The sequence below is a fragment of the Pan troglodytes genome, chromosome 7, assembly GCF_028858775.2.
Source record: "Pan troglodytes isolate AG18354 chromosome 7, NHGRI_mPanTro3-v2.0_pri, whole genome shotgun sequence".
In the NCBI taxonomy this organism is placed as follows: Eukaryota; Metazoa; Chordata; class Mammalia; order Primates; family Hominidae; genus Pan; species Pan troglodytes.
Genome location: NC_072405.2, coordinates 74,285,402 through 74,298,379, shown reverse-complemented (window position 1 = coordinate 74,298,379; position 12,978 = coordinate 74,285,402). Strand labels below are relative to the sequence as shown.

Here is a 12,978-nt window from a genome sequence, read left to right as displayed (position 1 = left end):
AAGAAGTTAGAGACAGAGATCATATTCATATTTGAACTAAAGGCTGACATTTTCACGTGAGAATCTCTGAAATATAACCCCACAGTGATTGACACAGAATATTTTAAGCAGCCACATGCAGATGAATTAAGTACTGAGGCATAAATTTTAAAACAATCTTTTGAAAACACTATTCAAATATCTTAAGTGATCCTGGGCTGGACATCAGTAGAAGCAAATAAAGTACTTGGCAGTCAACAATGACTAAAAATGTTGCCCTTAGGCCCAAGGAAGTGATGAAAAATCACTATAAAGTTGATGTTGATAAGTTGTGTAATAGTTACTGTCCCCTGCATATTATGAGTATAAAAAATTGCCAGGCCAGGCACGGTGGCTCACACCTGGAATCTCAGCATTTTGGGAGGCTGAGGCAGGAGAACTATTTGAGCCAGTAGTTCGAGACCACCCTGGGCAACATAACAAGACCCCATCTCTACAAAAAATTTAAAAATTAGCTAGGCACAGTGGTATGCACCTGTAGTCCTAGCTACTCAGGAGGCTGAGGCAGAAGGATCGCTTGAGCCCAGGAATTTGAGGTTACAATGAGCTATTAGTGCGCCACTGTACTCCACTCTGGGTAACAGAGTGAAACTGTCTCAAAACACAACACCACACACACAAAAATTGCTTTAATGGAAGAACTCAGTAAATTATACCTTTCTCCAAGGAGAAAGATGTTTAGTTTTTGAAAGCTGGCAAGGGTATTCACTGAAACATTACTGTGAAAGAGAAAATCCAAAGGTAATCTAAATGACCATCAATAGGGAAATGGTTAAAATTAATTCAATAAATTAAATATGCCCATTCTAAGTTTACAGCCATTAAAACAAAAAAGATAGAGCCATACATGAAACAATTTTCATAATAAAATGCTGAATGAAAAAAGTTACAAACACATATTAATTCCATTAAAAATAACTAAAAAACAATAAAGTAACAGAAACAGTGGTGAAATAGAGGAAAGATCTGAAAACATACCAAAACTTAACACTTACTATATCTGAGGGCTTGGTGGTGAGACCCTCCACTTTTATTATACACTTATGCACTCCTGTATTGTTTGTATGTTTTCTTTCCCCCCAATAGGATACATGTACTACTTTTGTGATTTTCCTTTTTTTTTTTTTTTTTTGAGAGACAAGGTCTCACTCTGTCACCCAGGCTGGAGTGCAATGGCACCATCAGAGCTCACTGCAGCCCTAAGCTCCCGGGCTCAAGTGATCCTCCTGCTTCAGCCTCCCAAGTAGCTAGGACTATAGGCATATCATCACATCCAGCTAACTTTATACTTTTTTGTAGAGATGGGGTCTCACTATGTTGCCCAGGCTGGTCTCAAACTCCTGGCTTCAAGTGATTCTCCCACCTTAGCCTCCCAAATTGCTGGGATTACAGGCGTGAGCCACCATACCCAGCCTACTTTTGTAATTTTTAAAGACTGGTAACATTTTCTAAATTAAATAACTGAAATCTAAAAAGTAAAAACATAAAAATTATTCTAATTTGGACCATCTAAGTAAATAATAAACATTAGCAATATATAAACTTTGGGAACCCTTACAGGCTATACTAGTATTTCTCAACTTCAAACCTTCATACTTGGTTTATGAGTTTTGTCATATCTGGATGCTCTTAATGTTTTAATTTAAATTAACTGTTTTTTTCTTTCTTTTTTTTTATTTTTATTTTTTGAGACAGAGCCTTGCTCTGTTGCCCAGGCTGGAGTGCAGTGGCACGATAACAGCTAACTGCAACCTCCACCTCCCGGGGTCAAGCGATTCTTGGGCCTCAGCCTCCTGAGAAGCTGGGATTACAGGTGCAGACCACCACGCCCAGCTAATTTTTGTATTTTTTGTAGAGACGGAGTTTCACCACGCTGGTCAGGCTGGTCTCGAACTGCCTGGTGATCGAGGTGATCCACCCACCTCGGCCTCCCAAAGTGCTGGGATTACAGGCGTGTGCCACCGTGCTCGGTCTTAAATAAACTCATTTTTAAAAAATTAAATAAACTTAGCCTCATGCCAAGCAATAATATTGATGCAATCAAAGTTTGTTTCAGGATATACTTTAAAGTACTTAACTATACATTGTACTCCCTATCTGAGCCAAAACAGACAGAAAAGGATATCTTGACTAAAATAAATACAAAGTTGATTCTTGTTCCACCTAAAATCATCTCTTTAGGAAAGCAGTTTACCCTCCTGCCCGTACACATTATACACTTGTCCTTCAGTATCCACAGGGGATTGGTTCCAGGAATCCCATGGATACCAAAATCTACAGATGCTCAATTGCCTTATATAAAATGGCATAGTAAAAAGTCCTAGCTAGAGCAATCAGGCAAGAGAAAGAAATAAAGGACATCCAAATAGGAAAGGAAGAAGTCAAATTATCCTTGTTTACAGATGATGTAATCTTGTATTTGGAAAAACCTAAAGACTCTACCAAAAAACTATTAGAACTGATAAATTCAGTAAAGTTACATGATGCAAAGTCAACATCCAAAACTCAGTAGCATTTCTATATGCCAACAGTGAACAATCTGAAAAACAAATCAATAAATTAATCCCATTTACAATAGCCACAAATAAAATTAAATACCTAGGAATTAACCAAAGTGAAATCAAAGTGAAAGATATCTACAATGAAAACTCAAAAGCAATTTAAGAGGGTCAGGGTGGTGGCTCATGCCTGTAATCCCAGCACCTTGGGAGGCCAAAGCAGGAGGATCACTTGAGCTCAGGAGTTTGAGACCAGCCTGGATAACATAGGGAGACCCACCTCTACAAAAAAACAAAAAATTAAGGGCTAGATATGATGGCTCACACCTGTAATCCCAGCACTTTGGGAGGTGGAGGCAGAGGCAGGAGGATCACTTGAGGCCAGGAGTTTGAGACCAGCCTGTATTTTTGTACTAAAAAATACAAAATTTGCCAGGTGTGGTAATGCACACCTGTAATCCCAGTTACTTGGGAGGTTGAGGTACGAGAGTTGCTTGAACCTGGGAGGCAGAGGTTGGAGTGAGCTGAGATAGCACCACTGCACCCCAGACTCCAGCCCGGGCGACAGTGGGACTTCGTCTCAAAAAAAAATTAGCCAGGCATGGTGGCATGTGCCTGTAGTCCCAACTACATGGGAGGCTGAGGCAGGAGGGCCTCCTGAGCCCATGAGCTGTGATCATGCCGCTGCACTCTGGCCTGGATGATAGAGCAAAACCTTGTCTGGAAAAAAAAAAAAATTAAAGGGGGCACACACAAGGAAAAAATATTCCATGTTCATGAACTGGAAAAGTCAATATTGTTAAAAGGTCCATACCACCCAAAGCAATCTACAGATTCAATGAAATATCTATCAAAATGTCTATCAAAATACCAATGACATTCTTCACAGAAATAGAAAACATAATCCTAAAATTTATATGGAACCACAAAAGACCCAGGATAGCCAAAGCTATCCTGAGCAAAAAGAAAAAAACTGGACTTCAAATTATACTACAGGGCTATAGTAACCGAGACAGCATGGTCGTAGCATAAAAACAGACACATAGACCAATGGAACAGAGTAGAGAACCCAGAAATCAATCCATAGTCTACAGTAAACTCATTTTTAACAAAGGTGCCAAGAACATACATTGGGAAAAGACAGTCTCTTCAATAAATGGTGCTGGGAAAACTGGATATCCACATACCGAAGAATGAAACTACAACCCATCTCTTCCCATATACAAAAATCAAATCAAAATGGATTAAAGACTTAAATCTAAGACCTCAAACTATGAAACTACTGCAAGAAAACACTGGGGGAAACTCTCCAGGACATTGGTCTGGGCAATGATTTCTTGAATAGCACCCCACATGGGGTATTAGGCAATCAAAGCAAAAAAAGGACAAATGAGATCACATCAAGTCAAAAAGCTTCTGCATAGCAAATTAAATAATCAATAAACTGAAGAGACAACCCACAGAATGGAAAAAAAAATTTGCAAACTATTCACCTGACAAGGGATTAACAACCAGAATACATAAGTAGCTCAAACAATTCAATAGGAAAGAAATCGAATAATCTAATTCAAAAATGGGCAAAAGATCTGAATGGACATTTCTCAAAAGAAGACTTACAAATGGCAAACAGGTATATTAAAAAAGTGCTCCAATCATCAGAGAAATGCAAATCAAAACTACAATGACATACCATCTCACCCCAGTTAAAATGGCTTATATTCAAAAGACAGCCAAGAATGAATGCTGGCAAGGATGTGGAGAAAAGCGATCCTCATATCCTGTTGGTGGGACTGTAAATTTGCTCAACCACTATAGAGAACGGTTTGGAGGTTCCTCAAAAAACTAGAAATAGAGCTACCATATGACTCGTCAATCTCACTGGTAGGTATAGATCCAAAAGAAAGGAAATCAGTATATTGAAGCAATATCTGCCGTGCCATGTTTCTTGCAGAGCTATTCACAACAGCCAGGATTTGGAAGCAACTAAATAAATGTCTATCAACAGACAAATGGATAAAGAAAATGTGATACATATACATAGCGGAGTACTATTCAGCCATTAAAAAGAATGGGATCCTGTCATTTGAAAATAACATGAATGGAACTGGAGGATATTATGTTAAGTGAAATAAGCCAGGCAGAAAAAGACAAACTTCACATATTCTCACTTATTACGGGACCTAAAAATTAAAACAACTTAACTCATGCAGATAAGAGTATAAGGATGGTTGGCTGGGCGCGGTGGCTCACACCTGTAATCCCAGCACTTTGGGAGGCCAAGGAAGGTGGATCACGAGGTCAGGAGTTCAACATCAGCCTGGGCCAAATTGGTGAAACCCCATCTCTACTAAAAATACAAAAAATTAGCTGGGCATGATGGTGGGCGCCTGTAATCCCAGCTACTCGGGAGGCTGAGGCAGAGAATTGCTTGAACCTGGGAGGCGGAGGTTGCAGAGTAAAACTCTGTCTCAAAAAAAAAAAAGAGTATAAGGATGGTTACCAGCAGTCTGGCCAACATGGCATAGCCCTGTCTCTACTAAAAATACAAAAATTAGGCTGGGCATGGTGGCTCACAGCTGTAATCCCAGCAGTTTGAGAGGCTGAGGCAGGCAGATCACCTGAGGTCGGGAGTTCGAGACCAGTCTGGCCAACGTAGTGAAACCCCATCTCTACTAAAAATACAAAAATCAGCCGGACGTGGTGGTGGGCGCCTGTAACCCCAGCTACTTGGGAGGCTGAGGCAGGAGAATCGCTTGAACCCAGGAGGCAGAGGTGGCAGTGAGCCGAGATCACGCCACTGCACTGCAGCCTTGGTGATAGAGCGAGACTCCATCTCAAAAACAAAACAAAAAAACCCAAAAGGATGGTTATCAGGTGCTGCAAAGGACAGTGTGGGGGGATGGGGGGAGATGGAGTAGGGATGGTTAATGCGTACAAAAATACAGTTAGAATGAATAAGACCTAGAATTTGATAGCATCACAGGATGACTATAGCCAACAATAATTTATTGTACATTAAAAAATAACTAAAAGTATAATTGGATTGTTTGTAACACAAAGAAAGGATAAATACTTGAGGTGGATACCCCATTTACCCTGATGTGATTATTACACATTATATGCCTGTATTAAAATATCTCACGTACCCCATAAATACATATACCTATTATGTACCCACAAAAATAAAAATAAAGATAAAATGGGCCAGGCGCGGTGGCTCACGCCTGTAATCCCAGCACTTTGGGAGGCTGAGGCGGTGGATCACCTGAGGTCAGGAGTTCAAGACAGCCTGGCCAACATGGTGAAACGCTGTCTCTCCTAAAAATACAAAAAATTAGCAGGTTGTGGTGGCGGGGTCCTGTAATCCCGGCTACTCGGGAGGCTGAAGCTGGAGAATCACTTGAACCTGGGAGGTGGAGGTTGCAGTGAGCCGAGATCGTGTGTGCCACTGCACTCCAGCCTGGGAAACAAGAGCAAAACTCCAACTCAAAAAAAAAAAGAAATATAAAATGATATAGTATTTCCATATAACCTATACACATCCTCCCATATACTTGAAGTCATCTGTAGATTACTTGTAATACCTAATATAATGGAAACAGTTGCCTACTGTATTGTTTTATTTGTATTGTTTCTTATTGTCATATTGTTATTTTATCATTGTTTTTTCAAATATTTTCTATCTGCGGATACAGAACCTATGAATCCAGAAGGCCGACTATATATCAAACCGGCCATTTCAAAAAGTAACCAAGGGAGGGAGGTGAAAAAAATTAATAAAATATCTTAGAGCTATGATAGCATCACTGCACTCCAACCTGGCAACAAAGAAAGACTCTGTCCCTAAAAAAAAATCTTAAATGTTTAAAAAGATCTTAGTTATACTGCTTTATATATATATTTATATGTACATTACAATGTATGTTTTTTCAATCATGGAAACTTAACTTTCCTGTTTAACTTGTCTGACTGTTTACATTTTAACCGCAACCAACTCACACCAGTCAACTCCAGTTGTATAAATTATACGTTAAATGATATCTCCCGGTGGAGTCGGAGCAGAAAAAAAATTTTTAAATGATATCAACTATTTACGCAAAACAATTTATTTGGTAAAAATGACTTGCAGATTGACTGGTTGACAATAACTTCAGTATCATAAATGAAGGAATTGTTTCAGAGGTGGAATGTTCTGGTCCCTAAAACAGCAGCCCTGAGTGCTCTCCCAGCTGACATATTTTTCATTTTACTAGCCACTCTGAAGATTTTGAGAAGAGCCATGTAATTGAGAAACCTATTTGCAACTTAATGTAACAAATGATTTATATCCCTAATGAATATAAAGTGCTTGCAAATAAAGAAACAAATGGGCCAGGCATGGTGACTCACGCCTGTAATCCCAGCACTTTGGGAGGCTGAGGAGGGCGAATCACGAGGTCAGGAGATCGAGACCATACTGGCTAACACAGTGAAACCCCGTCGCTACTAAAAAATAGAAAAAATTAGCCGGGCTTAGTGGCGGGCGCCTGTAGTCCCAGCTACTCAGGAGGCTGAGGCAGGAGAATGGAATGGCGTGAACCCGGGAGGCAGAGCTTGCAGTGAGCCAAGATCGCACCACTGCACTCCAGTCTGGGTGACAGAGCGAGACTCCATCTCAAAACAAACAAACAAACAAAGAAACAAATGATCAAAAGCCCAATGGAAAAATAGGCATAGTACGTCAGTAGGCATTTTACAAGTAGAAATACAAACAGAAAATAAAATGTGAAAAATGTCCAACAGTAATCAAATAAATGTTAACTAAAACTGTTATCACCTTTTCCCCATCAAGTGGTTATCTTTAAAGGGTAGGATTATAGTGTCATTTTTTTTTGTTGCTTATCTAAATTGTGTAATTTCTATCAATAGTATCTAATAAATATATAAAAGAATAGTTCAGTAGCTGGGCAGTAATTACCACTTCAAAGAACAGTGATACAGTAAAAACTCATCACCAACTCATCACCAGGATGGCCCAAGGAAACAAACCCATGGAAAATGAAGTCTATCATCACTTCAAAACCTACTATAGGCCAGACATGGTGGCTCACACCTATAATCCCAGCACTTTAGGAGGCTGAGGCAGTTGGATCAGCTGAGGTCAGGAGTTCAAGACCAGCCTGGCCAACATGGTGAAACTCTGTCTCTACTAAAAATACAAATTAGCTGGGCGTGGTGGCCTACGCCTGTAATCCAGCTACATGGGAGGCTGAGGCAGGAGAATCGCTTGAACCCAGGAGGCAGAGGTTGCAGTGAGCAGAGATCACACCACTGCACTGCATCCTGGGCAACAAGAGTAAAACTCCATCTCAAAAAAAACAGAAACAAAAACAAAAAAAATCCTACTATATACCATTCTCTTTTCTCTGTTTCAGGCTGTATTCTCTGTCTGGTCCTTTCCTCATATCCATAAATTTGCCAGTTCCCCACGTCTATTTCCTTTATATTTATCAGGTCAACCAACTGCTAATCCTTTCACATGACTGGTAAAGCCACCTTTGACAGTACCAGCTATCTTCCTGTATCTATCTTCCTGTAAGACAACTTTGATCATGTCACTTCTTTGCTCATTAAGTTTAAACTCTTTAAGTGGCACTCAAGTTCCTTCACAAAGGATTCTGACCTGACTTCTGGACTTCTGAATTACTCCTATCCAGTAGGATTCCTAAACTCCAAGCTAATAGTCCTTCTCTACTGTCCTTTGAATAAGTAGAGGAGGCCCAGCTGTTTCTATCTCATTCCTTATTCATCTAACACTATTTGGATGAAGATGTTGTCTTAGTAGTTTAAGATTTGGAGGATGAAGGATATAGATGAAATATTTAGTATTAATATCCAATATATGCTATGTGCTAAAGGAGTGGTAGAGGCTATTCATTGATGTATATTTTCCTTTTCTCTCTAACTGGTTACATATTAAAGAATAAAATGTTTATTTTACTTTTATTTTTTAAATACAGTGTCACACTATATTGCCCAGGCTGGTCTCAAGGGGTCCTCTTGCCTCGGCCTTTGCAAAGTGCTCGGCTGAGCCATGCATCTGGCCAAGAATAAAATTTTTAGCACTTGTATTTGTTGAGCTATGTTTTCTCAGGACATCAAATTTAGTTGTAATAATCTTTAACTTTTCAAAGAACAAACATACCTCTCTCACTATTGTTTGTATTTGTGTAAATTTTCAGGCTTTTTTTTTTTTCCATTACTGATTTGTGGCTTAACAGAAATAATTTTCCACAGCAGTTCCATTTATTCCACAACTCCTAGGACATTCAGTTACAGTTAAAAGAGCAAGAACTTTGCAATGACAAAGGCCAAGATTAGCATTCTGAATTCTACCCCCACCCCCATCCTTTCAGCAGTGTGACTTCAGGTAAATTGTGACCTCTCCAAATTTCTTTCTCCTAACTCTAACATGGGGATAATAATACCTACTTCATAGGGTTATTGCAAAAATTAAATGAGTAGGTGGAAACAACTTCACAGTCCTTCATACAAAGAACTCGACAAATAGAAATTATCAATACAATTATTACTATTCAAAAGCAAGAGCACTACTGTCTAGATGATCTGGTAACTCTGATTTTGAAAACCTGAGCACAAGATAATGAAACTGCACTGTAGCAGTTACCTAAATTCTGGTAGTACAAACTAAATGAGCACTGTCTACACTTTAATATGTCCCTTATTTTACTTGACCCCTCTAGAAAGCAAATTATTATAGGTATGATTATTCATCATGACAGAGGCATAGAAATATGTAAAATAATTGAAATGATATAATGTCTGGGATTTGCTTCAAAATAACCCAGGATAGCCGGGTGCGATGACTCCCGCCTGTAATCCCAACACTTTGGGAGGCCAAGGAGGGAGGATCGCTTAAGCCAAGGAGTTCAAAGATAGCCTGAGCAACATAAGGAGACCCCATCTCTACAAAGGGGGGGGGGGGGGAAGCCGGGCGTGATGACGCCTGCCTGTAGTCCCAGCTAGTGGGGAGGCTGAGTCGTGAGGATCGCTGGGGCCCAGGAGGTGGAGGCTGCAGTGGGTAGAGATCCCGCCACTGCACTCCAGCCTGGGTGACAGAGACCCTGTCTCAAAAACGCAAAATAACCCGGATTAGGGGAGCAAGACTGCCCACGTATTGATAATTACTGAAACTGGGTAATGAGTACAGTGAATTCCTTATATCCTTCGTTCAATTTCTCCACAGTTTGAAGATTTCCATAATAAAATGCTGCTGTTGTTAATGCCCAAAGGCCGGCTTTGGGGCTTCCTGCAAACCCTGGTCATGGTCAGAAGATACACTGGGAAGTTCTAGGAGGCGAAAAGCGACACAGCAACCACGGGAAGCTGGTTAAACTTCCCGGAGGATCAGCCAGCGCATTGCTCCTCCCGGACGCCGGCTGGCGGTGCACCCGCGCAGTCCGGCTCCTGAGCCCGTGAAGGGCGCAGCACCCAAGGGAGCCGCCGCGAAGGGCGGTCTCCCCAGGACCGCCGCCTGGCGGCCGGCGCGGGAACCGGGGGTCCGAAAGATGGACCGAAGGTCGGGGGAGGGGGCAGGAGGTGTAGGGGTAGATTGGCGGGTGGGCGAGTCTCAGCCTTCAGGGCAAGTCAGCCGACTTCCCTCAGCTCCTCTGGAGCCCCCGACCCACGCGCCCTCAGCCGAGGCAGTCTCTGCCTCCCGGCCGCGGGGCAAACACTCAACCGGCCCAGGATCCCGCCGGCCTCCCTGCGTTCCCGAACCGAGCTCCTTCAGCTCCTGTTCTGACTGTTTCCAGGGCATCCCATCGCCGTCAGGCCTGCAGCCGACTTCATCACCCGCTAGCCAACCGCTTTTCCGAGTTCCCACCCTACTCACCTCGGCCGCGCGGCAGCCAGCACTCTCTCCGGCTCCTCAGGCTTCTAGCTTGGCTGTCCCGTGGCGTTGCTGCCAATCAGCCAATCCCCGCCCCAAGCCTGAGCCAGGCTGATCAATCAGCTGTTTCCTCAGGCTCGGAGGCGGGCACAAGAAGCTCGGCAGAGGGCGCGGCAACCGCTCCGCAAGCCGGCTGCTGAGAGTCACAGTCGGTGTGCGCACGCGCGGAGCTCTGAGAGGGGCGTGTGCTTTTGTGCGGACCTTGCTTTGTGCCTTCACCGTCCTGCCCTGGGAAGTGCTTTTGTCAGCTTCATGCTTTAGGGGTTTAGGGACACCCACATTCTGAATGTAGCCGCAGATGTGTATTACCTTGAAAAAGGCTGCGAGTCGTAAGCTTTTGTTAACCTAACATGTGGAGCCCATTTCACCCCACGCTGTAGGGACCTGTGTCCACCCGGCAGATCTAATGCCTATGCGGACCTCACATCCGAGATGTTTCTCTTTAGGCAGAGCAGGAGTGCGGGGATTACAAAGTGCCTCATGGATAAGTATTTTACTTTACCATGTTCGGTTCCAGCGTCTGTTCAGTCCGATTCATTTGGGGCACGTGCTTTCTAAAGATTTGAATACTCTAGGACACTCTGGATTTCAAATAATTGTCGTGAAAATATGATTATTACATTTCTAGCTAACTTATGCAGTATAGTAATGTGCGTAGGCGTGATGAAAGATTCCTATGTAGGGTAGGAAACCTGTCCGTATTTTTGTATGGCTTTTGAAGAGGCTGTTGCTGATTGGCTGTCTCTCTTACCCTCCCATTGCAATTGATCCCAGAGGTCGCTGGGCTGTCACTGGATCTCTGATGTTCTTGCCCCGGGTGGCACAAGTCTCTTCCTAGTGAGGGCTTTCCTCCTTCACCCAGAGCATTAACTCATTTACTCAACAACGGCTTGTTGGGGGACAACTATGACAGCAGAAAGGTTGTTAAAAGCCTTGAGCCACGCCCTAAGTGAGCCTACAAGATAACGAGGAGATAACACAAACTAAACAAAAACACAAACTTAATCAAATATTATAATGGAATCGAGGTGGGAGCCTGGGCGCCTCCATAACGTCTCAGGGAATACTTCCTGAGAAGTGAGTGCTTATCTGAGGCTGAATGAAAGAGCAGGAGCTTTGGAGCCGAAAGGGTGGGAGCAATGGACGGTGGCGATTCTGTCAAAGGGCACTAATTTCTTCCTCTGAGATCTTTCCGGAGGGTATTTACTGCTAAGCTAATGAAGCTTGTGTTTCAGGCACGCTGGCTTTCGCCAGCCTTTCCAAAGTCCATAGAGGAACTTTAGCATCGAGTTTACGAGATTATATGTTATTTTCTACTTATTTATTAAAAGGAAAATGTCTTAAAGCACCCCTCAAAGAGGCATGGGTTAAGACCTGTCTTTTTTGTTTTTTTTTTTCCTTTCCAACTTCCCTTCCTTCATACTTCCTTTCATGCTAGATACGCTGGAGTGGCCTTGGACATTTTGGGGATCTAGGTGGGGAAAAGAGAGTTGAATTGAACTTGGGCCACTTCGTGATAAGTTACTGCTGTCTTTCCTGGTGCTGGATTGGCTTCGAGCAAGACATGCTCTGCCAACTCACTCAGTGCTATGATACAGGGATGGGTCCCTTGGCACCTGGCCCTAGAAGTATGTGGCTAGTGGAGGAGAAAGAAAGTTTGAGGCCAGGCGCGGTGGTGCATGCCTGTAATCCCAGCAATTTGGGAGGCTGAGGCAGGTGGATCACTTGAGGTCAGGAGTTTGAGACTAGCCTAGCTAACATGGTGAAGCCCCGTCTCCGCCAAAAATACAAAAAAGCTGAGTGTGGTGGCACGTGCTTGTAATCCCAGCTACTCAGGAGGCTGAGGCAGGAGGATTGCACGAACCCGGGAGGCAGAGGCTGCAGTCAGCGGAGACCACGCACACCAGCCTGGGCGACCAAGCGAGATTCTGTCTCAGAAAAAAAAAAAAAAAAAGGGCTGGACGCAGTGGCTCACGCCTATAATTCCAGCACTTTGGGAGGCCGAAATGAGCGGATTATTTGAAGTCAGAAGTTCGAGACCAGCCTGACGAATATGGTGAAACCCTGTCTCTGCTAAAAATACAAAAAAAAAAAAAAAAAAAATTACCCGGGCTTCATGGCGGGTGCCTGTTCCCAGCTACTCGGGAGGCTGAGGCAGGAGAATCGCTTGAACCCGGGAGGCGGAGGTTGCAGTGGGCCGAGATCACGCCACTGCACTCTACACTCCAGCCTGGGTGACACAGCAAGACTCTGCCTCAAAAAAAAAAAAAAAAAAAAAAAAAAGAAAGAGAGTTTGAAATGCACTAAGCCAGAAGCTAATCTAGGGGAGATCTTCTGGTCATCACGCTTCTAAAATTGTAAGCAGGATGCTTTGCTTTTTGTTTTTAATTAACTACTTTAGAATTATTTTAGATTTACAGAAAAGTTGAGTACGTAAAGTTCCTGTCTACTCCTCACCCAGTTTCCCTAATATTAACATCTTACATTACC

The 12,978-nt window shown here is 42.8% G+C and overlaps 1 protein-coding gene across 10 annotated transcripts in view; it reads right to left on the bottom strand.

Annotated features, from left to right (window-relative positions):
- The window catches only part of MTFR1 (mitochondrial fission regulator 1), a 127,861-nt gene extending 116,478 nt beyond the window's left edge, over nt 1–11,383 (bottom strand). For 4 of the 10 annotated variants that reach the window (XR_010159248.1, XR_001720218.4, XM_016959524.3 and 1 more), the window contains exon 1: nt 10,432–11,383. The gene's annotated coding sequence lies outside the window, so the exon portion shown is untranslated. Of the gene's footprint in view, nt 1–10,316 lie in introns of all 10 variants that reach the window. The other 6 variants (XM_519789.8, XM_054656798.2, XM_054656797.2 and 3 more) reach the window with 6 other exon arrangements.
- Nucleotides 11,384–12,978: the final 1,595 nt, after the last annotated feature.